The sequence below is a fragment of the Podarcis raffonei genome, chromosome 10, assembly GCF_027172205.1.
Source record: "Podarcis raffonei isolate rPodRaf1 chromosome 10, rPodRaf1.pri, whole genome shotgun sequence".
Classification (NCBI taxonomy): domain Eukaryota; kingdom Metazoa; phylum Chordata; class Lepidosauria; order Squamata; family Lacertidae; genus Podarcis; species Podarcis raffonei.
The window spans coordinates 67,510,222-67,534,327 of record NC_070611.1 but is presented as its reverse complement, the minus strand read 5'-3'; the positions used below and the strand labels follow the sequence as shown (position 1 = coordinate 67,534,327).

The 24,106-nt window shown below is 47.2% G+C and overlaps 1 pseudogene; it reads left to right on the top strand.

The window, feature by feature from the left end:
• Window positions 1–4,907: 4,907 nt before the first annotated feature.
• LOC128422158 (H/ACA ribonucleoprotein complex subunit 2-like) lies at window positions 4,908–6,760 on the top strand (annotated as a pseudogene).
• The last annotated feature ends 17,346 nt before the right edge of the window (window positions 6,761–24,106 follow it).

The window sequence follows — 24,106 nt, the reverse complement described above, 5'->3', positions numbered from 1 at the left end:
TTACAATAATCCTGCCAGTGTTTTTATCTGTTTAAAATTTATCTGTAAATATTCAATACACCATTTCCATTCTTTTATAAAAAGTTCGTTATCTTGATTTCTTGTTTTTTTTCCTGGTAAGTTCCACCATTTCTGCATATTCCACGAATTTTTGTATCCATTCTTCCTTTGCCAGGACTTCTGTTTCTTTCCATTTTGGGGCAAGTAACATTCTTGCCACTGTAGTCGCAGGGGAACTTGTCCGCTTTGAGATTCTCAATAACATACAGTGGTGCCCCGCAAGACGAAATTAATTCGTTCTGCGAGTTTTATCGTCTTGCGGTTTTTTCGAAAAAGGCTACCGCACCGCGTGCTAAGAGTTGCCCCTCGAAGTTACAGTTTTGTAGCGGTTTTTAGAAAACGGAAACAATCTTGCAAGACGTTTCCGTTTCGTCGTGCGAAGCAAGCCCATAGGGAAATGCGTCTTGCGAAGCGGCTAAAAAAACGAAAAACGCTTTCGTTTAGCGAGTTTTTCGTCTTCCGAGGCGTTCGTCTTGCGAGGTACCACTGTACATTGGTACCTCGGGTTACAGGCGCTTCAGGTTACAGACGCTTCAGGTTACAGACTCCGCTAACCCAGAAATATTACCTCAGGTTATGAACTTTGCTTCAGGATGGGAACAGAAATTGTGCGGCGGCAGCGGGAGGCCTCATTAGCTAAAGTGGTACCTCAGGTTAAGAACAGTTTCAGGTTAAGAACGGACCTCCAGAACAAATTAAGTTCTGAACCCGAGGTACCACTGTACTCTGATCAAAGTAACTGTGCTGGCACAATGCATACAGGTGTGTGATGAACTGGGAACATGTGGCTCATCTCTGGCATCGAAGGACCAAGAATCCGTCCAGGTACAAGGAACCTTCCTATGATTTAAACATGTTCCTATGGTTTAACTGATCATCCCTTTCAACAGCATGTTCAACAGCTACCCAATGCATGAGACGGACCACAACATGGTTTGCAAAAATTAAAAATAAAGAAATCTGGGGAGCTTTTGGGAAGAGAAGGGAATATATGGCAGATATATCAACAAATCCTCTGCACTAATTGATGGGCCTCTCTATACATCATCCTGGATAAAGGGCCCTGGCGCAGTAAATGCTGATGTTTCGAGCCGCCCAATAGCATTTTGTTAACAAGTAGATAACGGAGGAGCAAGACGTGTTTGTTTAGCTGCTTATAGATAAACCCCGCCGTGTCTTTAAGTTCCCCTCCCCCACCCCCATGACTGATGGCAAATGCCGAATGCAATAAATAATACTCTAGAGCCCTGATTGGTCATCTGACTGTAGAGCACCGGATGCAACAGGGAATCTGCCGGAGAAACAGCCATGCATGATCACAGCGCATTTCCTTTCCTTGCGATCATTAAGGTAACAATAACAGGTCCAAAATAAATGCCAGGCAGAAAAAGCATTTGGTGCAACACCAGGAAAAGGTGACCAAGTGGAAATGTGATTACAGTGGTTCCATAGCCACCAACATTTCTCCGATGAAAATATGGACATCCTAAGGAAAAGCGGGACATTCCGATATCAAATCAAATCATTTTGTCCCTGCAAAAGAAGAATTGTTTTGAAAATGAGAAATATTTTTTGGGGGGTGCCAAACTTCGTCCTTGCTCAGGGCTCCATATTGCCAAAGTCCACCTCTGTCAGCCATTCAAGTCACATGGGAGAAAATGGGTCTGATTTATACAAGACACTGGGTGCTTAAAGACTATCAGAATTTCAGACTTATTTTTCTCGGGGCGTCCAATGGAAGGAGCAAAACTCTAGGCGGAAGAGCCAGCACCAAGAGAGTGGGCTATTTTCTGCTCAGTCTGAGAGGAATTGCTATTAGTTCCACCCTATGATCATCAGGCTCCAGCCCTGGGGCAACAGGAGCAGCCAGACTGCAGTCATAAACCCTCTGCTCTGATCCAGCTGGGCTCCGCCCCTTGACCTGACAAGTCCCACCTACTAACTCCCAAGCCCCACCCCCAGAGTCTCCAGTTCTAAATCTCAGGGAGAACTGGTGACCCCACCATCATGGAATTCTGGGCCGTGGTCTCAAAGCATTGGTTGGGACAGGGATGGAGACCCTCTTGTTGCACTCCAACTCCCATCAGCCCCAATCAACATGGCCCATGTTGGGCCTTCTCGGTAGTGGTGCCCGCCCTGTGGAATGCCCTCCCATCAGATGTCCAAGAAATAAACAACTACAGTCATACTTTGGAAGTTGAATGGAATGCGTTCGACTTCCAAAACTTTCAGAAACCAAAGCGCAGCTTCAGATTGGCTGCAGGAAGCTTCTGCAACCAATCAGAAGCCATGGAAGCCCCGTCGGACGTTCGGCTTCCAAAAATAGTTTGGGAGCCAAAACGTTTGAGAACTAAGCTGTTCAAAAACCAAGGTATGACTGTATCTGACTTTTAGAAGACATCTGAAGGCAGCCCTGTTTAGGTAAGTTTTTAATGTTTGATGTTTTATAGTGTTTTTAATATTCTGTTGGGAGCCGCCCAGAGTGGCTGGGGAAACCCAGCCAGATGGGGAGGGGGGTATAAATAACAAATCACCATCATCATCATCATTATCATCATTATCATTATTATCATCATTTCATCTACAGAGCCGCACCCACCCCATTAGGTGGTGACTCTTGTGCCTTAAATGGACTCCATCTTTTCTGGCATCTTGTTGTTGGCATCTGTCTATCTCGAAAGACAATGGAGTGAGCCTCCAGGGGTGAAGTCAAACCGTTGCATTAGCAGCCGGAAGTGACCTCTCCAGGCGGCACAAGCCTGGGCAGTGTGTATGGAGGACCTGGGCTGCCCAGATGACAATACACCTCTCTTGGCCTCATTGACATGGTCCAAAGGAAAGCATTGCAACATATTTGCACCAGCTTGGCTACAGGAGTTGCTGGATAACACCCATTATAATCAGATATTAAGGCGGATATCGTTTTTTTTGGATGGGAAAGCTAATATATTAATCCTTCCCTTCAAGCAACATGGTTCGTGCCATTCAAAAGTCTGACTCCCTTTCATGCCCTACATCGATTTCTTGAACATTTTAATTTCCTTGTTTTTATTTATTTTTGGGTTTTTTTTTAAAGTTCCTCACCGAACCGAAGGGACAAAAGGCAAACCAAAATCACTGATGTGAAGCCTGCCTGTGTAAACATGCTCTGCCCAGGCTCCAAGTTCTCGATTTGGCCTTATTTTTATTATTATTTTGTATGTGTATGCAATTCAGGAACAATATTATCTGCCTCCGTTATTGCGGCCTGCCGTGCTGGGTACGGGCCCCCTCCCTTCTCATTCACAGATATATATATATATGCAAGTGCCAAACTAGCATCTCAGTTAAGAAAAGAGAGTTGCAAGCAGAGGTTGGGGGGTGGGCAGAGGAGGGACGGACAGAGGGAAACAAAGAATAAAAGTTTAATAAACGTGTGCTGTGTTGGGGATGACTTTGCTGCGACCTTTGTTGCAAATGGTCTATGCAGGCGGAATAATGGTCTCCTTGCAGAGAGGGAAATGGCTTAGCGCTATCATGGTTGCCTCGGTAACCATCAGGGTTTCCATCTAGCAGAGAGAAATGAGTTATGAAAAGGCTTGAGTGAGGAAGGGATTAACACATGATCCCAGGGACAGCATGTCAATCAAAATCAGCGGAGAAATTACACTGCTGTATTTGAGAAATTTCTCCGGAAAGGCTCCCTTAGTGGGATACAGAATATATGTATATATTATACACACACATTGGTCGGGGACATATTTGTAGGCGGCTGCATCTATCTGTGTCCTCTGTGATGTGATATATGGGATCCGTCCTCCTGTCTGTTGCTCTTGATATATGTAGAAATATTATTACTGCATCATGATCTGCCAGAATTTTTTTCTTCTGTTGCGTTTTGTTCCGGGTATTCGGCTTTAAATGTTCAACAAGCTGCTGGCACTATTTATATATTTGTAAGATGCTTAGAGTTTTATATATATTGGTAAAAAGCGATGAATAAATGCAATAAATGCAATAAATGAATTGCATTGAATGAATGAATGTAATAAATGAAAAAGCAATGAATAAAAGCAATAAATAGAAATACATTTTTTGTTTGTGGACGTTGAGATTTTTTTGGGGGGAGAAAGTGATGAATAAATGCAATAAAGAGAAATATGTGTTTTGTGCGTCTCAGATGGGGGGGGGGGTAGAAAATGATTTTGAAAAAGGAAATAGAAGATGATACCAGCCATTATGGTAAAGGGACCCCTGACCATTAGGTCCAGTCATGACCGACTCTGGGGTTGCGGCATTCATCTCGCTTTATTGGCTGAGGGAGCTGGCGTACAGCTTCCGGGTCATGTGGCCAGCATGACTAAGCCGCTTCTGGCGAACCAGAGCAGCACATGGAAACACCGTTTACCTTCCCGCCGGAGCGGTACCTATTTATCTACTTGCATTATGGCTTGCTTTCGAACTGCTAGGTTGGCAGGAGCAGGGACCGAGCAACAGGAGCTCACCCCGTCGTGGGGATTCAAACTGCCGACCTTCTGATCGGCAAGTCCTAGGCTCTGTGGTTTAACCCACAGCGCCACCCACGTAGAAAGGCATTTATTTCAAGGAACCAGCATAAGGAAAGGGATATTTGTGGTGTGTGCGTACAGAGACATGTATCTCTGTCAGGAAGGGCTGCCGTGTTGTCCCATGCCAAGGGGTGTGTACAAATTAGCAGCTTAAAATGCAATAAGGTTGTATCTCACACACACGGCATTACAAGATGCATTTGAACATCAGAGAGGGGGGCCAAGGTCCTTGCTCTGGGGAGGGGGGGTGTCAGGAGCGGAAATGGCCCCACATGGTTCCACATTCTTTCGGCAGCTAACATGGGCAAAGCCAAGCACCAGGAGTCGAGGGGAGAGCTGGAGCCTGAGGCAACCCCAGATAAGTTGTACCACGAGCTGGTGGACAACGTGAACGCCATCGCGCAGCCTCTGGCCTCCCGCAAGTTGACGCGCAAGCTGTACAAGTTGGAGGATGGATGGCAGCTAATGAATTGAGGTTGAATCCTGACAAGACAGAAGTACTGCTTTTGGAGGACAGGAGGCGGGCAGGTGTGGAGGACCCCCTGGTCCTGAATGGGGTAACTGTGCCCCTGAAGGACCAGGTGTGCAGCCTGGGAGTCATTTTGGACTCACAGCTGTCCATGGAGGCGCAGGTCAATTCTGTATCCGGGGCAGCTGTTTACCAGCTCCACCTGGTACGCAGGCTGAGACCCTCCCTGCCCACAGACTGTCTCGCCAGAGTGGTGCATGCGCTGGTTATCTCCCGCTTGGACTACTGCAATGCGCTCTACGTGGGGCTACCTTTGAAGCTGATCCGGAAACTACAACTAATCCAGAATGTGGCAGCTAGACTGGTGACTGGGGGTGGCCGCCAAGACCATACAACACCGGTCTTGAAAGACCTACTGTATTTTTTGCTCTATAAGACTCACTTTCTCCCTCCTAAAAAGTAAGGGGAAATGTGTGTGCGTCTTATGGAGCGAATGCAGGCTGCGCAGCTATCCCAGAAGCCAGAACAGCAAGAGGGATCGCTGCTTTCACTGTGCAGCGATCCCTCTTGCTGTTCTGGCTTCTGAGATTCATAATATTTTTTTTTCTTGTTTTCCTCCTCCAAAAACTAGGTGTTTCTTGTGGTCTGGTGCATCTTATAGAGTGAAAAATACGGTACATTGGCTCCCAGTATGTTTCCGAGAGCAATTCAAAGTGTTGGTGTTGACCTTTAAAGCCCTAAATGGCCTTGGCCCAGTATACCTGAAGGAGCGTCTCCACCCCCATCGTTCTGCCCAGACACTGAGGTCCAGCGCCGAGGGCCTTCTGGTGGTTCCCTCATTGTGAGAAGCAAAGCTACAGGGAACCAGGCAGAGGGCCTTCTCAGTAGTGGCGCCCGCCCTGTGGAACGCCCTCCCGTCACATGTCAAAGAGATAAACAACTACCTGACATTCAGAAAACATCTTAAGGCAGCCCTGTTCAGGGAAGTTTTTAATGTGTGACATCTTAGTGTATTTTTGGTCTTTGTGGAAGCCGCCCAGAGTGGCTGGGGAAACCCAGCCACGTGGGTGGGGTATAAATAATAAATTATTATTATTATTATTATTATTATTATTATTATCAAGAAAGCATTGAAGCAGAAACAGATCCAGCGTGGGGTGAAACAGGTCCAGAAATTCATCAACAAGGGCGAGAAGGGGAACACAGTTCTTGCAGGAGACACACTTCCTCTTGATGTCTATTGCCACATCCCCATCACGTGTGAAGACAGGAGCCTTCCATATGTCTACATCCCTTCCAAAATGGACTTGGGAGCAGCTGCAGGTTCACAGCGACCAACGTGAGTTATCATCAAGCCCCATGGGGAATATCAGGAAGCCTATGATGAGTGTATGGAGGATGTGGATGCTCTTCCCCGCCCTTTGTGAAGAACATCAGTAAGAGATGCTACTAAGATGGACAAACAGGCACTTGCCTTGGCAGTAGCTTGACCCTGATTTTAGAGGAGTGGGGCAAGGGCGAGAATACTGCAATTGGCACTGTCACCAGCCCTGTGGCTCATACCCGCTTCAAGGGCCAGATATTAAGCAACTGATTTAGAAAGAAGTTATTGACTTGTCTTGCAGCAAGCGAAGTTTGTGAAGCTTGGGTGGGGGGGGGGGAAGGTGGAGAGATTAAACTAATTTTAAAGAGAGAGAGAGTGGGGGGTGAGATGACTTCACTTGATGCCCACGACTTTGCCTCACTAAAGATGGGCTTGAGGCAACATGACCAGGTCTGTGTTACTTAAACTTAAAGGTAAAGGTAAAGGTACCCCTGCCCGTCCGGGCCAGTCTTGACAGACTCTGGGGTTGTGTGCCCATCTCACTCAAGAGGCCAGGGGCCAGCGCTGTCCGGAGACACTTCCGGGTCACGTGGCCAGCATGACAAAGCTGCATCTGGCGAGCCAGCGCAGCACACGGAAACGCCGTTTACCTTCCCGCCAGAGTGGTACCTATTTATCTACTTGCACCCGGGAGTGCTTTCGAACTGCTAGGTTGGCAGGCGCTGGGACCGAGCAGCGGGAGCGCACCCCGCCACGGGGATTCGAACCACCGACCTTTCGATCGGCAAGCCCTAGGTGCTGAGGCTTTTACCCACAGCGCCACCCGCGTCCCTTACTTAAACTTAGGCACTCCCTATCAGAAGCAGCTATGGATTCGGGGATTCTCTCTGTGTGTGGTTTTTGTTGTTTAGCCATCTAGTCGTGTCCGACTCTTCGTGACCCCATGGACCAGAGCACGCCAGGCACTTCTGTCTTCCACTGCCTCCCGCAGTTTGGTCAGACTCATGTTGGTAGCTTCGAGAACACTGTCCAACCATCTCATCCTCTGTCGTCCCCTTCTCCTTGTGCCCTCCATCTTTCCCAACATCAGGGTCTTTTCCAGGGAGTCTTCTCTTCTCATGAGGTGGCCAAAGTATTGGAGCCTCAGCTTCAGGATCTGTCCTTCCAGTGAGCGCTCAGGGCTGATTTCCTTCAGAATGGATCGGTTTGATCTTCTTGCAGTCCATGGGACTCTCAAGAGTCTCCTCCAGCACCTTAATTCAAAAGCATCAATTTTTCAGCGATCAGCCTTCTTTATGGTCCACCAGGTGTCAAAGAGATAAAGAACTACCTGACTTTTAGAAGACATCTGAAGGCAGCCCTGTTCAGGGAAGTTTTTTATGTGACATTTTAATGTATTTTTAATCTTCGTTGGAAGCCACCCAGAGTGGCTGGGGAAACCCACCCAGATGGGCGAAGTACAAATAATAAATTATTATTATTACTAACCATCCTATCTGAAGGTGCCATTGGGACATTAGGCTTTCAAGGCAGCCACTCTACCACTCGGTTGCGACATCTCCAGGTAGGGCTGGGAGAGAATCCCGCCTGCAGTCCTGGAGAGCAGCTGCTGTCCAGTGTAGACAGTATTGAGCTAGATCAGGCTTCCTCAAACTCAGCCCTCCAGATGTTTTGAGACTACAATTCCCATCATCCCTGGCCACTGGTCCTGCTAGCTAGGGATCATGGGAGTTGTAGGCCAAAAACATCTTGAGGGCCGAGTTTGAGGAAGCCTGAGCTAGATGGACCAATAGATGGAAGGAATCCTGAGGGCCATCTACTCCAACCCCATGCAGGATGCAGGAATTTCAGCTAAAGTATCCATGACAGATGGTCATCTAACCTCTGCTTCAAAACCTCCAAGGAAAGAGAGAAGAAGAAGAGGAGTTTGGATTTGATATCCCACTTTATCACTACCCAAAGGAGTCTCAAAGCGGCTAACATTCTCCTTTCTCTTCCTTCCCCACAACAAACACTCTGTGAGGTGAGTGGGGCTGAGAGACTTCAAAGAAGTGTGACTGGCCCAAGGTCACCCAGCAGCTGCATGTGGAGGAGCGGAGACGCGAACCTGGTTCACCAGATTACGAGTCCACAGCTCTTAACTACTACACCACACTGGCCCACAAACTCCCAAGGGAGACCATCCCACTGTCAAACAGTTCTTCTTGGTGTTAACTCTGCATTCCTGCAGGCCACCAGGGAAGCAGCTGAAAGGCCATCAACATGGGATAAGACATCCCCTACAGCAAGTAGATAAATAGGTACCACTCTGGCAGGAAGGTAAACGGCATTTCCGTGCGCTGCTCTGGTTCACCAGAAGCAGCTTAGTCATGCTGGCCACATGACCCGGGAGCTGTACGCCAGCTCCCTCGGCCAATAAAGCGAGAAGAGCGCCGCAACCCCAGAGTCGGCCACGACTGGACCTAATGGTCTGGGGTCCCTTTACCTTTTACTACTCTCTGGAAGCCATTTGGATCCATTAAGTGGCAGGGGTGGTTCATTTGAATCAGTCCTACCTCTCTGAGGAGGGGAAGGCTCACAGAGAAGTCTAGCTGCACCAAGAAGTGATCTGACTATACCACGTTTTTGGTGTAGTGGAACTTAGTGTCAGATCACCCACTTCCTTAGAGGTGAACATCAGACGGCTAGGAGTTGGGCCAAACTTATTTGGGGACAACCCCATGGAGGCCATGCTTTCCACAAAGTCCCGAGTGGCCCCTTGTAAGGTTGTGTTGGCATGGATGTTAAAATAAAGGTCAAAGGTAAAAAGCAAAGGACCCCTGGACAGTTAAGTTCAGTCAAAGGCGACTATAGGGTTGCGGCGCTCATCTTGCTTTCAGGCCGAGGGAGCCCGCGTTTGTCCACAGACAGCTTTCCAGGTCATGTGGCCATGATGACTAAACCACTTCTGGTGCAACGGGACACCGTGACGGAGACCAGAGCGCACAGAAATGCTGTTTACCTTCCGGCTGCAGTGGTACCTATTTATCTACTTGCACTGGCGTGCAAAAGGATGTGTACAAAAAATGGAAAAGGGGGGAAACCACCAAAGAGGAATTCAAACAAATAGCCAGCATGTGTAGACACAAAGTCAGAAAAGCTAAAGCACAGAATGAACTCAGGCTTGCTAGAGAGGTTAAAAGCAACAAAAAAGGCTTTTATGGGTATGTTCGTAGCAAAAGGAAGAACAAAGAAACAGTGGGGTCACTCAGAGGAGAAGATGGTGAAATGCAAACAGGGGACACAGAAAGGGCTGAACTCCTCAATGCCTTCTTTGCCTCAGTCTTCTCCGATAAAGAAAACAATGCCCGACCTGAAGAATTTGGAGCAAATGATTCAGCAGAGGAAACACAGCCCAGAATAACTAAGGAGATAGTACAAGAATACTTGGCTAGTTTAGATGTATTCAGTCTCCAGGGCCAGATGAACTGCATCCAAGAGTATTAAAAGAACTGGCAGATGTGATCTCAGAACCACTGGCAGTCATCTTTGAGAATTCCTGGAGAACAGGCGAAGTCCCGGCAGACTGGAGGAGGGCAAATGTTGTCCCTATTTTCAAGAAGGGGAAAAGAGAGGACCCAAATAATTACCGCCCAGTCAGTCTGACATCAATACCAGGGAAGATTCTGGAGCAGATCATTAAGCAAACAGTCTGTGAGCACCTAGAAAGGAATGCTGTGATCACCAATAGTCAGCATGGATTTCTGAAAAATAAGTCATGTCAGACTAACCTGATCTCGTTTTTTGACAGAATTACAAGCCTGGTAGATGAAGGGAACGCAGTGGATGTAGCCTACCTTGATTTCAGCAAGGCATTTGACAAGGTGCCCCATGATATTCTTGTAAAGAAGCTGGTAAAATGCGGTCTTGACTATGCTACCACTCAGTGGATTTGTAACTGGCTGACTGACCGAACCCAAAGAGTGCTCATCAATGGTTCCTCTTCATCCTGGAGAAGAGTGACTAGTGGGGTGCCACAGGGTTCTGTCTTGGGCCCGGTCTTATTCAACATCTTTATCAACAACTTGGATGATGGACTCAAGGGCATCCTGATCAAATTTGCAGATGACACCAAACTGGGAGGGGTGGCTAACACCCCAGAGGACAGGATCACACTTCAAAACGACCTTGACAGATTAGAGAACTGGGCCAAAACAAACAAGATGAATTTTAACAGGGAGAAATGTAAAGTATTGCACTTGGGCAAAAAAAATGAGAGGCACAAATACAAGATGGGTGACACCTGGCTTGAGAGCACTACATGTGAAAAGGATCTAGGAGTCTTGGTTGACCACAAACTTGACATGAGCCAACAGTGTGACATGGCAGCTAAAAAAGCCAATGCAATTCTGGGCTGCATCAATAGGAGTATAGCATCTATATCAAGGGAAGTAATAGTGCCACTGTATTCTGCTCTGATCAGACCTCACCTGGAGTACTGTGTCCAGTTCTGGGCATCACAGTTCAAGAAGGACACTGACAAACTGGAACGTGTCCAGAGGAGGGCGAACAAAATGGTCAAAGGCCTGGAAACGATGCCTTATGAGGAATGGCTAAGGGAGCTGGGCATGTTTAGCCTGGAGAAGAGGAGGTTAAGGGGTGATATGATAGCCATGTTCAAATATATAAAAGGATGTCACATAGAGGAGGGAGAAAGGTTGTTTTCTGCTGCTCCAGAGAAGCAGACACGGAGCAATGGATCCAAACTACAAGAAAGAAGATTCCACCTAAACATTAGGAAGAACTTCCTGACAGTAAGAGCTGTTCGACAGTGGAATTTGCTGCCAAGGAGTGTGGTGGAGTCTCCTTCTTTGGAGGTCTTTAAGCAGAGGCTTGACAACCATATGTCAGGAGTGCTCTGATGGTGTTTCCTGCTTGGCAGGGGGTTGGACTCGATGGCCCTTGTGGTCTCTTCCAACTCTATGATTCTATGCTTTCAAACTGCTAGGTTGGCAGGAGCTGGGACAGAGCAACGGGAGCTCACTCTGTTGCGGGGATTCAAACCGCCAACCTTCTGATCGGCAAGCCCAAGAGGCTCAGTGGTTTAGACCACAGTGCTGGACCAGCAGACTAGGAGTCCCCCCCCATGCAATAGTGTATCAGAGATGTGCAATGTAATCCTATACATCCCTCTGATTCATAGGTTTTACATCTGGGTAAGCCATGCATTGCAACCCTTAAAGGTTTTACTCAGAAGTAAGTCCTATTAGTTTCAGTGGCATTTACTCCCTAGTAAGAGTAAGCCTTAACCTCCTTCATGCTGCCATGGTCAAATGAAAGGGCCAGTGAGATTCCAGAAAAACGAACCTTTGCTTTGCAATCTTCTTCACTCACAATACGTGAAGTACTTATATACAGCAACTATAGGACTTTGACTGTAGGGTGTTTGCATGTTGCATTCGATGAGCGCACAACCTGTGTACACAAACACTTGGGCTGCTCACTCCTACAGCTATTGGCAGGTCATATCATTGAGGGGTGAGCTGTCTGTCTACCAGAGTACACAGTGACTGAGCTCTACAAATCAGCAAATGTACGCTATTCCACGCAAACACTTGCACACATAGGCGTAGCCAGGGGGGCAGCTGGCCTCCCAAATCAATAAAAATACATAGTTAACTGAAGTTCTGCCCTCCGCTAACAAAAGGGGAGATCACCTGTGCCTGGTTAAAGGGTAACATGTGAACAAGCCCCTGTCTTCTGTTTCATGCTAACCACCTGTATTTCCTGTATGTTCCTGTATGTTCAAATAAGTGTTAATTACAGCCTCTATTTTATCACCATTATCACCATCATAATAGTTGCAGTTCCCACTGATTGCCATACATATAGCATGGATGATGCTTTGCAGAATGACTTTTCTTTTTAAGAGCTTCTTGCCCCAAAGAGCTTGCAAATCAAAATATTGATAGAGAGGAAGATAAAGGGGAAATAACTGAGTCATCATCATCATAATTTATACCCCACCCATTTGGCTGAGTTTCCCCAGCCACTCTGGGCAGCTTACAGCACATCAAAAATTGTAAAACATTAGACATTAAAATTTTCCCGATACAGGGTCGCCTTCAGGTGTCTTCTAAAAGTCAGATAGTTGTTTCTTTCCTTGACGTCTGGTGGGAGGGCGTTCCACAGGGCGGGTGCCACTACCGAGAAGGCCCTCTGCCTGGTCATACAACGTATGGGAAGGGAGAAATGATGCACTGTATCAGCCTCTTATATCCTTTTTATTAATGGTAGCTAGGCTAGAGATAGCTAAAGCCTGGAAATTAGCAGAAACTATGACCCTGGAAGCAAGGCTCCATATCTGGAATGTGGCCATGGTAGAGAAACTGACCTTTGCAATGAAACTGTCCAAAGGGAAAGCAAAGGGGGGATTCCACTTTCCCCTCCCCCGCTGTGGTCTGGCACTCTTTTTCTGGATTATATTAAATATAACTGGGGGAAATTGTGCATTCTTTCCATTCTGGGACAAAAACTGACTTTCAAATCAAATAATAAATAAAAATATCTGTCTCTTTGCTGCAGGAAGGAATGCATGCAATATAACTTGCTGAATTAGGTACTCTTAACTGAATCTGGGAGGGGAGGGGTAAGATTAGGAGTGGGATGTTACCTACTTTTGATTTAATTTACCTGATCAATTTTCAGCTATGCATTTTAGTGTGCTTCATTGATGTGTTATGTTGTGTTTGTTGTTTGTTTGGAGTTTGTTTGTTTGTTTATTATCTGTCCTTCACACTAAGGACCCAGAGCAGCTTATAGCCATTCAAACACAACACTCAAACAACTTACAATCACAGAAATTAGGCAAGTCCTGAAAAATATACAGTGGTACCTCGTGTTAAGCACTTAATTCGTTCCAGAGCTCTGTTCTTAACCTGAAACTGTTCTTAACCTGAAGCACCACTTTAGCTAATGGGGCCTCCCGCTGCTGCCGCGCCACAGGAGCACGATTTCTGTTCTCATCCTGAAGCAAAGTTCTTAACCTGAGGTAATATTTCTGGGTTAGCAGAGTCTGTAACCTGAAGCGTATGTAACCCGAGGTACCACTGTACATCTCAGGTGCCAAAGGTCAGGGTGAAGTGGCAGATATTCATCATTCGCTGAAAGTTGTATCATGAAGGTGCCAAGCACACCTCTTTTGAAAACCACAAGGGTAGCTGCCCAGCTCTTCTGAAATTTAGTTCTCAGAATTTTGCCACTGTGTGCTACCCTTGGGGACAAAATTGTTCTCCACCCTTAGTTTATCTAGCTCTACATTCTCTTATCAAGAGTGACCAGTCAGCCTTCCTGCCATTGCTTGTCCCCTTCACCTCAACAGCAACTGAAATTCAAACGTATATGTAAAAAGGTAAAGGACCCCTGGACGGTTAAGTCCAGTCAAAGGTGACTATGGGGTTGTGGCGCTCATCTTGCTTTCAGGCTGAGGGAGCCGGTATTTGTCCACAGACAGCTTTCCAGGTCATGTGGCCAGCAAGACTAAACTGCTTCTGGCGCAACAGAGCACCGTGACAGAAGCCAGAGTGCACGGAAACGCTGTTTACTTTCCTGCTGCAGTGGTACCTATTTATCTACTTGCACTGGCGTACTTTCAAACTGCTAGGTTGGCAGGAGCTGGGACAAAGCAATGGGAGCTCACTCCGTTGTAGGGATTCGAACCACCAACCTTCTGATCAGCAAGCCCAAGAGACTCAGTGGTTCAGACCACAGCGCCACCCGCGTGTGCTCCCCTTGAGCATGGAGGTTCCATGGCTCACAAGCCTGGGGCCCTGTTAGTGGGTGATTCCCTAGACCAGATGGATGGGAGGTGCCTTGCTCTTGATGGGGTTGCACACCCTCTAGCAGCAGTTCTCAACCTGTGGGTCCCCAGATGTTGTTGGACTACAACTCCCATCATCCCTAGCTAGCAAGGCCAGAGCTCAGGGGTGATGGGAGTTGCAGTCCAACAACATCTGGGGACCCACAGGTTGAGAACCACTGCAGGAGCATTTACACAGCTTGGCGTTAGGTTACTTCCAGAGCCTTTGCTGTCACTTGAGGCTCAGGTGGCCTCAGTGGCCCGGAGTGCCTTCCATCAGCTTGGGCTGGTGGCCCAGCTGCACCCCTATCTGGACAGAGATAGCCTAACTTCTGTTGTCTAGGCTCTGGTAATCTCTAGGTTAGATTACTGCAGCACGTTACACATGGAGCTTCTTTTGAAGATGGTTCCCAAACTTCAGCTGGTGCAGAATTCGGCAGTCCTGTTACTCACTGGGACAAGACGGTTTGAGCATATTACACTGATCCTGGCCCGATTGCACTGGCTGCCAATTAGTTTCCGGGCCCAATTCAAAGTGCTGGTTTTGATCTATAAAGCCCTAAATGGCTCAGGACTCCAATACCTAAAGGACCACCTCTCCCCATATAAACTGCCCCACATCCTGCAATAATCATCTGAGGCCCTTCCACAAGAAGTCTTGAGGGTGACAACACAAGAACGGGCCTTTTCTGTGGTGGCTCCCCACTTGTGCAATGCTCTCCCCAGGGAGGCTCGTCTGGTGCCTTCATTATATATATTTAGGCACTAGGCAAAATCAGTGTTCATCTCCCAGGCTTTTGACTGATTAAACTATCTGTGGGCTTTTAAACTGGGGTACATGTGCAGCCTTTTATTGGTTATTATGTTATATATTTTTGTGCTTTTATATTGTAAACCGCCCCATAATCCCCCAATAAAGGACAGAATAGAAATTTGATTATTGAATAAATGTATAACTATAATCATAACTATAACTGGTGACTGGTCTGTCTTCTAAGGATTGGTGAAATCACATTTTAAATTAAGGGCTTTATGTGCTGGTTTGCATTATTTATTATTATTTAGTCCCTTTTCTTACAAAATGACCCAAAGCAGCTTACAAACCCAATATAAACACTAAAACCAATTACCACAAACCAACCAATGAAAAACTACCCCCCCATCTCTACAAATAAAAAACAGGTCTTATAAGACTCGCCCCACTAAAAGAGGCAACAGGTATCACCTGATGGCTGCAACTTCCAAGTGATGGTTTGCATGTGTGAAACAGAGACATCTCAGCTTTGAAGCACAAGTACATGGTCATACAGTTTCCATTATTGCTGACAGAGAGGGCCGCTCATTCATAGATAGCACCAGAGGGAAAAGAAGGGGCGAGGGCCCCCATAAGGAACTTGCCCACCCCTCTCATTGCTGGACCTCTTGGTTTACTTATGCGCTCAGAATTCCCTTCTCCTTTAATAAAATGAATGATTAATATACACATTTTCTCACCCAGGTTCTTAAGTGGGTTTTAAAGAGGGAAGTTAAAAGAAGGCTAAAACTCATTTACATTTTTTAAGAAAATAGTTCAAACCCCACCCCTTTTAGGGCACAATATATATATATATATTTCCTGTTAAACAACAGCCCCCTACAGCAATACACCATCAAAGAAAAGAGAGTTGTTAAAAACATCAGAAGCGGTTAGGTAAAGGGGGTTCTCTTTGCGCTCAGGCAACCAGCTCAGACCAAGCCTTGTCGGTCTGGGGAAAAGGATGCAGCTCTGCGGCGGAGCATCTGTCCTGCATGCAGAAGGGCTGGGAGAGACTCCCCGCCTGAAATCATGGAGAACCAGATGGACTGTCTTCCGTACAAGGCAGCTTTCTATGTCCCGTGTTGAGGATGGGGGCTGTCTGTAACGCGAGAAGGGTCGTTCTGCCTTTCTCAGAAAGAAACGGGGGGAGAATCTGGCACGCGCGACAAGGCTCGCCCCTTGGCAAACGGCGCAGGTTGCTGGAAATGCAGCCCGTGCGTAAAACGCCCACCCCAATCTTTCCCTCCCCTGTGGGCTGAAACCACTAGGCCGCCCTGCCTCTCCCCTTCCCACCCTTCCTGTTCCAAGCCTCTCTTCTTTCCCTGTGTCTTCCCAGAAGCCTCTGCTCCGGCCTCCGCGGCGGCTCCGGCTGCCCAGCCCGCCTTGACCTCGGGGCCCCCCCTGCGCCACCACCATCGCCCTCCTTGACAGCGCTTCGCGGGGAAGCGCGCCTTGGCGCTGCTGCAGACCCCGAGCCAGCGCAGCCCTGAAACCCAAGCCCTCTGCGCGAAGGGCGGAGGGGAGCAGATCGCGAGAACCTGATAGCTGGAAACTCTAGTCCTCTCCAAAAGCTCCCTGGACGTCTCGGGGACGGATCAGGAGTCCGCCGAGCGCCAGCGAGTCGCCAGGCAGGGTGTAAACGTTAAATGTTCGCTATTTGTTCCAGGAGATTGGCATGAAAGTCGAGTCCCCTCGGCCTTTTCCCCGCCTCCTCCTCCTCTTTCCTTCTCTCTCTCCCCCACCTCGGATCTCACAAACACTCATTCATTAAGGACTTTAATAACCCTGCCGGCTAATAACAGCCCCGATTCTTTGCGCGCGCCTCCGCCTCCCCGCCCAGCACCAAATGTCCAGACACCGAGGAGGCAGAGCGAGGAAGAATGGAAAAGGATCTCCCTCGCGCGCTCTCGCCTTTCCCATTTACTCCAACTTTAATCTCTCTCGCCCGCTTTTGCCTGTGCGTGTGGGTGGTGCGTCCATTTGCAGAGGCGTTAGTCAGTTTGCAGTTTTTTTGTTTAAAAAGCCCACAAGACAGAGAGGCTGTCTTTCGTGGCACCTCCAAGGCTGGAGTCCACTTTGTCTGTCGCTTGGCGGTCCTCAGAGAGAGGTAGATTACGCACACACGGGTGAAAAAAGTGCATGGTGTAAAAGTTGGAGTTTAATGGCATTAGAATGAGGACCCCTCCGACTGCTGAAGGGTTCCTTTGCGGGTCTGTTCTGCATTATGTCCTTGGCGCAGAGTTATAGCGGGTTAGTAGTGGATCGATGACGAGCAGTCCACACACGTTCCCTCTTTATTAGCTGCGATGCAACATATAGATTTGCGTAAGGGCGTTGTGATGTGTGCAATTGTGCTATCCATCCTTTCCATTTCCTTTCCTTTTCACAGCTGCCACACACAGGGTCGACCTTTTCATTGTGCTATATCTCATCAGTCCGAAGTTCTCCTTCCTGGTCAGTCCCTGCTAGTTCTGTACACACACGTGGTTAGGGTTTCTTGCCCTAGTGTGCTCCAGTTGGAGAACAGCTTTTACCAAAGGTGTCATGGGCTTTGAAGACACTCGAACTCAGGACGCAAGGGAGAAACGTGCTAAGAGGAAGGCACGCTTGGCAAATCCACACCGTGATCAACTCCCACCCAGAAACCAATGTCCCCACTGTGGAAGGACGCGTGGATCCAGAATTGGCCTCCACAGTCATAAGTTACAGACTCATTGTTAAAACCGTGTTTATAGAAGACAATTTTACTCAGCTACGAGTGATCGTCAAAGAAGAAGTGCTTCACTTCACAGCAGGGTTTGAGGAACCTGAATCCCACCAGATGTTGTTGAACTCCCAATTCCCAATTTCTGGAGCCCCGCAGTTCTCACCCCCCCACCCACTTTACACAAATCCTTGTGTTGAACCACAGCTCTCATTTCGCGGAATCATAGAACTGCAGAGTTGGGACCACAGGAGTCATCTAGCCCAACCCCCTGCAATGCAGGAATCTTTTGCCCAATGTGGCAAAAGTTGAACCCACAACTTGGAGTCTCATGCTGTACCATTCTATGCTCATCTTCCCAGTCTGGAGAGATCCCTTTGGAGCACAATCACACTCACATTTTCTTCTTCTTACCATGAATAATTTTGTGTGGTCTGTAAACCATAGCTGTCAACGTTTCCCCCTTTTTAAAAGGGAAATTCCCTTATTCCGAATAGGATTCCTCGCAAGAAAAAGGAAAAGTTGACAACTATGCTCTAAACACAGCTGCCTCCCTGTTTGCCTCTAATTTGAGTCAGCATTCATCAACCTGGTGCCCCCCAGCTATTTCAAACTACAATTCCCACAGCTGCCTAGGGCTCATGGGAACTATAAAGTTCAAAATACATAACCCCGAACAAGTTGAAATGCATGGGTCCAAACACAAATCCTTTGAGCACCCAACTCTTACATCTTTCTGAGGTGAGAACTGTCCATTTATTCTTTTCTCTGCTTCCTGTTACCAGTTCATGAGGACTTGAGTTTCTGCCCCATTACTACTAAGTTTATTCAAAAGCCTCTACTTAAGGACTTTGACAACAGCTTTCTGAAAGTCCAAGCAAGCCCTATATCTCAGATATCCCTATCAGAATGCTTATTGACACTACCCTGCAGAAGAACTCTAAAAGGTTAGTCAAATTGGAATTACCTTTGCAGAAGCCATCCTGATGAAGGCCCCAGTCTGACCAAAACTGGGCCCTTTTAACCACCTGATCCCTTTTAACAGAAGCAGGCCCCATCCTTTCAAACAACCTTACTCCCAAGTAAAAGCATATAAGATTTCAACCACAGATAGCAATGTGAAAGATTACTGAAAGGAAAAAATGTGTGTGTTTTCTTGATTTCAATGGAGTGTTTATTCTCAAACAGGCAACTTAATTGATTTCAGTAAAATCTAGTGAAGGACTGCAGCCTTAAATCACCCCAATGAAATCAGCGGGGCAGTCAAAGTCCTTCCTTCAGTCTGGATATTTTGTCCAGCGTCTTTAAGATGAATGTTCGCTACATAAATATATATGTATCACTGATCATAGATATAAACTAGGTTCTAAGTGAGTTTTCAAATGACTAATTTCCATCCAACAATGCAATAAACAGATATATTTTCTGCAATCAGTGACAAAGGTTTCCTTGCCCTGATTGGATCGCCACCCAATAATAGGCTGAGTTACTAAAAACGGGACTTTTTACTTTCACTCAGTATTGAGCCCCACCCAGCGAAAGTGAAACTATCTCCATTCCTGATGAGTCCAGGGGCTTAAATCTCTGCGGTTAAACGCAACAGAACTTAAGGGTTCTGTACCCACTTACTCGTGAGTAAGCCCTATTGAGTGCAAAGGGCTTACTTCTGAGTAAAACATATAAAACGTCATCGCAAGGCTGCAAATCCCACTGAATTCAATGGAATTTACTTCTGAGAAGACATGGGTAGGATTACATCGTTAAGTGTCTCTCTGTGACTGGATCGAGTCCAAGCGTATTTATAAGGATCGAGAGGCGGTTCATCTTAAATATGCGTGGGAGCTCGTCGTCAGACTTTTAAAATTACTTTTTAAAAGAAGTATCCGGTGCAAAGTTTTCCTTTAGAGTGTTTTGGAAGAGTATAAAATCCGAAGGGGAAAGTTGTAAACTGTTTTGATATTTTTTTAATGATAAAGCGGTCTATATTTAATAAGTAAGTAAGTAAGTAAGAGCGACGGTTCTCCACACCACGGTCTCCTTAGTCTGGTTCCGCCCCTTCTGCCTCTTAATGTGACTACTCGAGAGTAAACGGTATGTGACGCATGCAAAAAAAAGATCTCTTCAGTCTTCTAAGCCAAGCAGGCACGGGAGAACCTTTCGCCCTGCAGATGTTGACGAACTACAATTCCCATCCTCCCAGGCCATTGGCTGGTCTGGCGGGAGTTGTAGTTCAGCAACGCCTGGAGGGCCAAAAGTTCCCCATGCCTGCTCTAAAGCAATTGCATATTCTTCCACACCAGCCCCAACTCAGTTAATGAATGCAAATTCATTCCTCTTGAGGCTGCTTTCAGGCCTGTTAATTCCAGTCACCTTAGAAGGCTGGTAGCTTGGTCCTACTAGACTAGAGCCAAGGCGGTTGAGTTTAAGCCAATACAGTACTCAATATGGTTGCGATCTCTACACCAGTCAAATTCACAGCACAGTTGGCGATTGTTGCCGCTGTTAGATCTTTTAGTGGGTTTAGCGCTGTCCAGACTTCTATAATGGGTTTAAAAAACAGGTCTCGGTCACCAAGTGGCTTACAATCACATTTTTGTTGTTTCTTTTCCCTTAGGAAAAAAAGGAGACTTCGGTTTCATCCCAAGAATTTCATGTTAACTGGCTTATAGTCCTTGGTTTTTTTTAATGTAATCCATTGACCCAAAGCAGAAGATTTAGGATCGGGATTATTTAGTATATAGGAATCCACTTAATTCTGTATATTACTCCTCTGAGTGATGGTTCTTGCTTCTTTCTTTCTTTGTACGGGGTAGATTTCCAACCCACCCACCCACATACACACACACACACGCTCCAATTTTCGTCTAGGGCTAAGCGGATTCGATTCAACCTTAGCTATGGCCAAGACCTAAATCGGATGGCGCCCGGAACTCCAGATTCATTAATGCTGAGTAAAAGAACATTGGTCCGGATAGGTTCCGAATTAGACCCTTGGTGGCGAGGGCAGGAGAGGATGGTGTCAGGAAGTGCAGATCGGTTCATCGGAAGTTGCGTTTTGAGCCTACTCAATTCGACCCATGGGTTTCAATAGAATTAAACAGGTTTAATTTAAATGCAAGTCCTTCGGAGTGAAAGGGTTCAATACGAGGAATCACTGAGGTGCCCACATGAAAGGCAGTAAGTTCTCCTGCCGAGCTGCAATGCACTGACTTAACTTTCGATAAATGAGTTTTGGGCTGGCACGCTAGTGGGGATTGCCCTGGTTGCGGGGGCGTCTGGATAGTAAAATGCCTTGAATTTAACCTGCCTTTCACGCGCGACATTTCACCTACAACAGCGTACAATGGCGCTGGAAGAGTCCTGAGTATTCCAGGGGGGTTCAACCTCCGGGTAAAACGGGGTCTGGAGCGTGCACGTCCTTGGAGGGGAGACGTCACGTGTGAAGAGAATGGAATGCTCGCGTCTGGGAACCTGTGTCCCTCTAGATGCTGTTCGACTGCCACCTCCCTCAACCCCAGTCAGCACGACCAATGGGCAGGGGTGATGGGAGCTGTAGTTCAACAACGTCTGAAAGGGCACAGGTTCGAGAGCCGAAAACGTGCATCCTCCGGACTACTGGAACAGCCTCTTGAACTTGTCCCTTGATGGCCATCCCAAGCGGGAAAGGCCCAGTGGCGGGGTTTGCTCGTCTCGGGACCATTCACACGTGCAAGTCAACACCCGAGAATGACGCCGTCACGTGTGAACCAACCCCTAGCCCTAGTATTTTCTTTCCAGTCCCGCGAGCGTTTAGGGTCTCCGCCTTACCTGGAAATGTCCCACTAAGACAAAACTTCACAGCTCTGCGGATGCACATCAAAGGAAACTTGCCGACATTGTGAGGTTTTATTTTTCTCCTTCAGTGATCGGATGGCGCCTGATAGCGGGTGACGATCAACCTTAGCCATGCTCAGAGTGTTAAATTGCCCATTGATTTCAATGGGCCCATTCTGAGTGTGTCCAGTGTTGGGTCTCGCCCAAAGTCTTCCTCCCATTTTGTCTGTGGGGAAGGACTCTCCTATGCACGCTCGCCTTCCCCCCTCCCTTTTTGAAATTTTCTGGTAAGGGGATGGTGGTGTTTTCTTTCTTTCCTTTTTTTTAATGAACGGCAGATGTGAGATATTCAATATCCTATCGGGGACAGTCATAATATTGGAAGAGCAAAAAAAAAAAAGGCTTGCCAGCCTCTGAAGACCCAAACTGCAGGCAAAACAAAGGGCGGGGGGAAGAGGGAGAGGAGGGGAGGGGAGGAAGACCGGGAGATGCTCATCAGCTAATTACAACTGCAAATATTATGCAAATGGCGCTTGGCAGCGCAACCGAGGAGGCGAGTTTAAGAGCGGAGATAATGCGAGAAAATGAAACATGCATCCAAGCGCGGGAAAACGTCCAGGAGGATAGGTCCTCTGTGAGTCACGGTGGGGGGATATTGCCTTTATGGGTTTTGATTAAAGATTATCTAAATTCCATCTAGTTATATTGCACCTGGTATGTACCGCAGAGGATGCAATGCGCAAAGGTATCTTGAGAATGCCATACCCATCCATATTTGCAGTACTGTCATTAAATAATCGATGCAAAGGGCAACCAAAACCGTAAAGGATCTGGAACATCTCCCCTGTGAGAAATGGTCCCGAGGCTTTTGATGTTAGGGGAGAAGGGGAAGACGTGGTTGAGGTGCAAGAAGAAGAAGAAGAAGAGTTTGGATTTGATATCTCGCTTTATTACTACCCGAAGGAGTCTCAAAGCGGCTAACATTCTCCTTTCCCTTCCTCCCCCACAAGAAACACTCTGTGAGGTGAGTGGGGCTGAGAGACTTCAGAGAAGCGTGACTGGCCCAAGGTCACCCAGCAGCTGCATATGGAGGAGCGGGGAGGCGAATCCGGTTCACCAGATTACAAGTCCACCGCTCTTAACCACTACACCACACTGGCTCTCAATTAGGCATGAGTGGGAGCCTAGTTGCCAATGCCATGGGGTCCTGGGCGCCTGAGCACCCACAAAATTCCCCACTAAGGGGCTGGGCACCCACAAATTTCGGTGCCATGGCCATGCACGTTGCACTCCTGAGTGGGAGAAAGTGGATAGAGATCAGTTGTTGTTTTCTCTCTCTGATACTAGAGCTTCCCGTAGTTAAACTAAGGGGATTTGCTCCCAGAAGAGGTAATAAGGGCCACCAGCTAAGGATGTCTTTAAAAGACAAGTAGGCAAATTCATGGAGGCCATGCCAGCCTGCATAGCTCAGTTGGTTAGAGCACGGGTAAGCAAACTAAGGCCCGGGGGCCGGATCCGGCCCAATCGCCTTCTAAATCCAGCCTGCTGATGGTCTGGGAATCAGCATGTTTTTACATGAGTAGAATGTGTCCTTTTCCAGTGGTACCTCAGGTTAAGTACTTAATTTGTTCCGGAGGTCCGTTCTTAACCTGAAACTGTTCTTAACCTGAAGCACCACTTTAGCTAATGGAGCCTCCTGCTGCCACCACGCTGCCAGAGCACGATTTCTGTTCTCATCCTGAAGCAAAGTTCTTAACCTGGAGCACTATTTCTGGGTTAGTGGAGTCTGTAACCTGAAGCGTATGTAACCTGAAGCGTATGTAACCCGAGGTACCACTGTATTTAATATGAATCTCTGGCTTATTTGTGGGGCCTGCCTGGTGTTTTTACATGAGTGGTATTTGTGCTTTTATTTAAAATGCATCTCTGGGTTATTTGTGGGGTATAGGAATTTGCTCTTTTTTTCTCCAAAATATAGTCTGCCCCCCCACAAGGTCTGAGGGACTGTGGACTGGCCCCCTGCTGAAAAAGTTTGCTGACCCCTGGGAAAGAGCATGGGGCTGATAATGGCAAAGTAGCGAGTTCGATCCTCATAATGGGGCAGCTGCATATTCCTGTATTGCAGGGGGTCTTTTCCAACTCTACAATTCTGTGACAAGGCTGTTGGTGGTTACAAGCTTGTGGCTGTGTCCCACCTTCTCTGTCACAGAAGCATTAGGCCTCTGGGAAATACTAGTGGAGAGAGATTGCTGTTGCGCTCTGGTGCCACTTTTGAGCTTCCCATTGCCCTCTGGCTGGCCACAGTGAGATGAAGATGCTGGACTTGGTGGGCCTTTAGTCTGATCCAGTTATAGGGCTCTGCTAACGCACCATATGGGAACACAGTATGGAGCTAGAAATGGGGCAGAAACAAATAGCCAGCATGTTAAGGGAATGCAGTAAGGAAAAGGCTGCAGACTATTCTGGTTCTTGTTTGTTTAGAGGTAGGAGGGACGTAGGTGGTGCTGTGGGTTAAACCACAGAGCCTAGGACTTGCCGATCAGAAGGTCGGTGGTT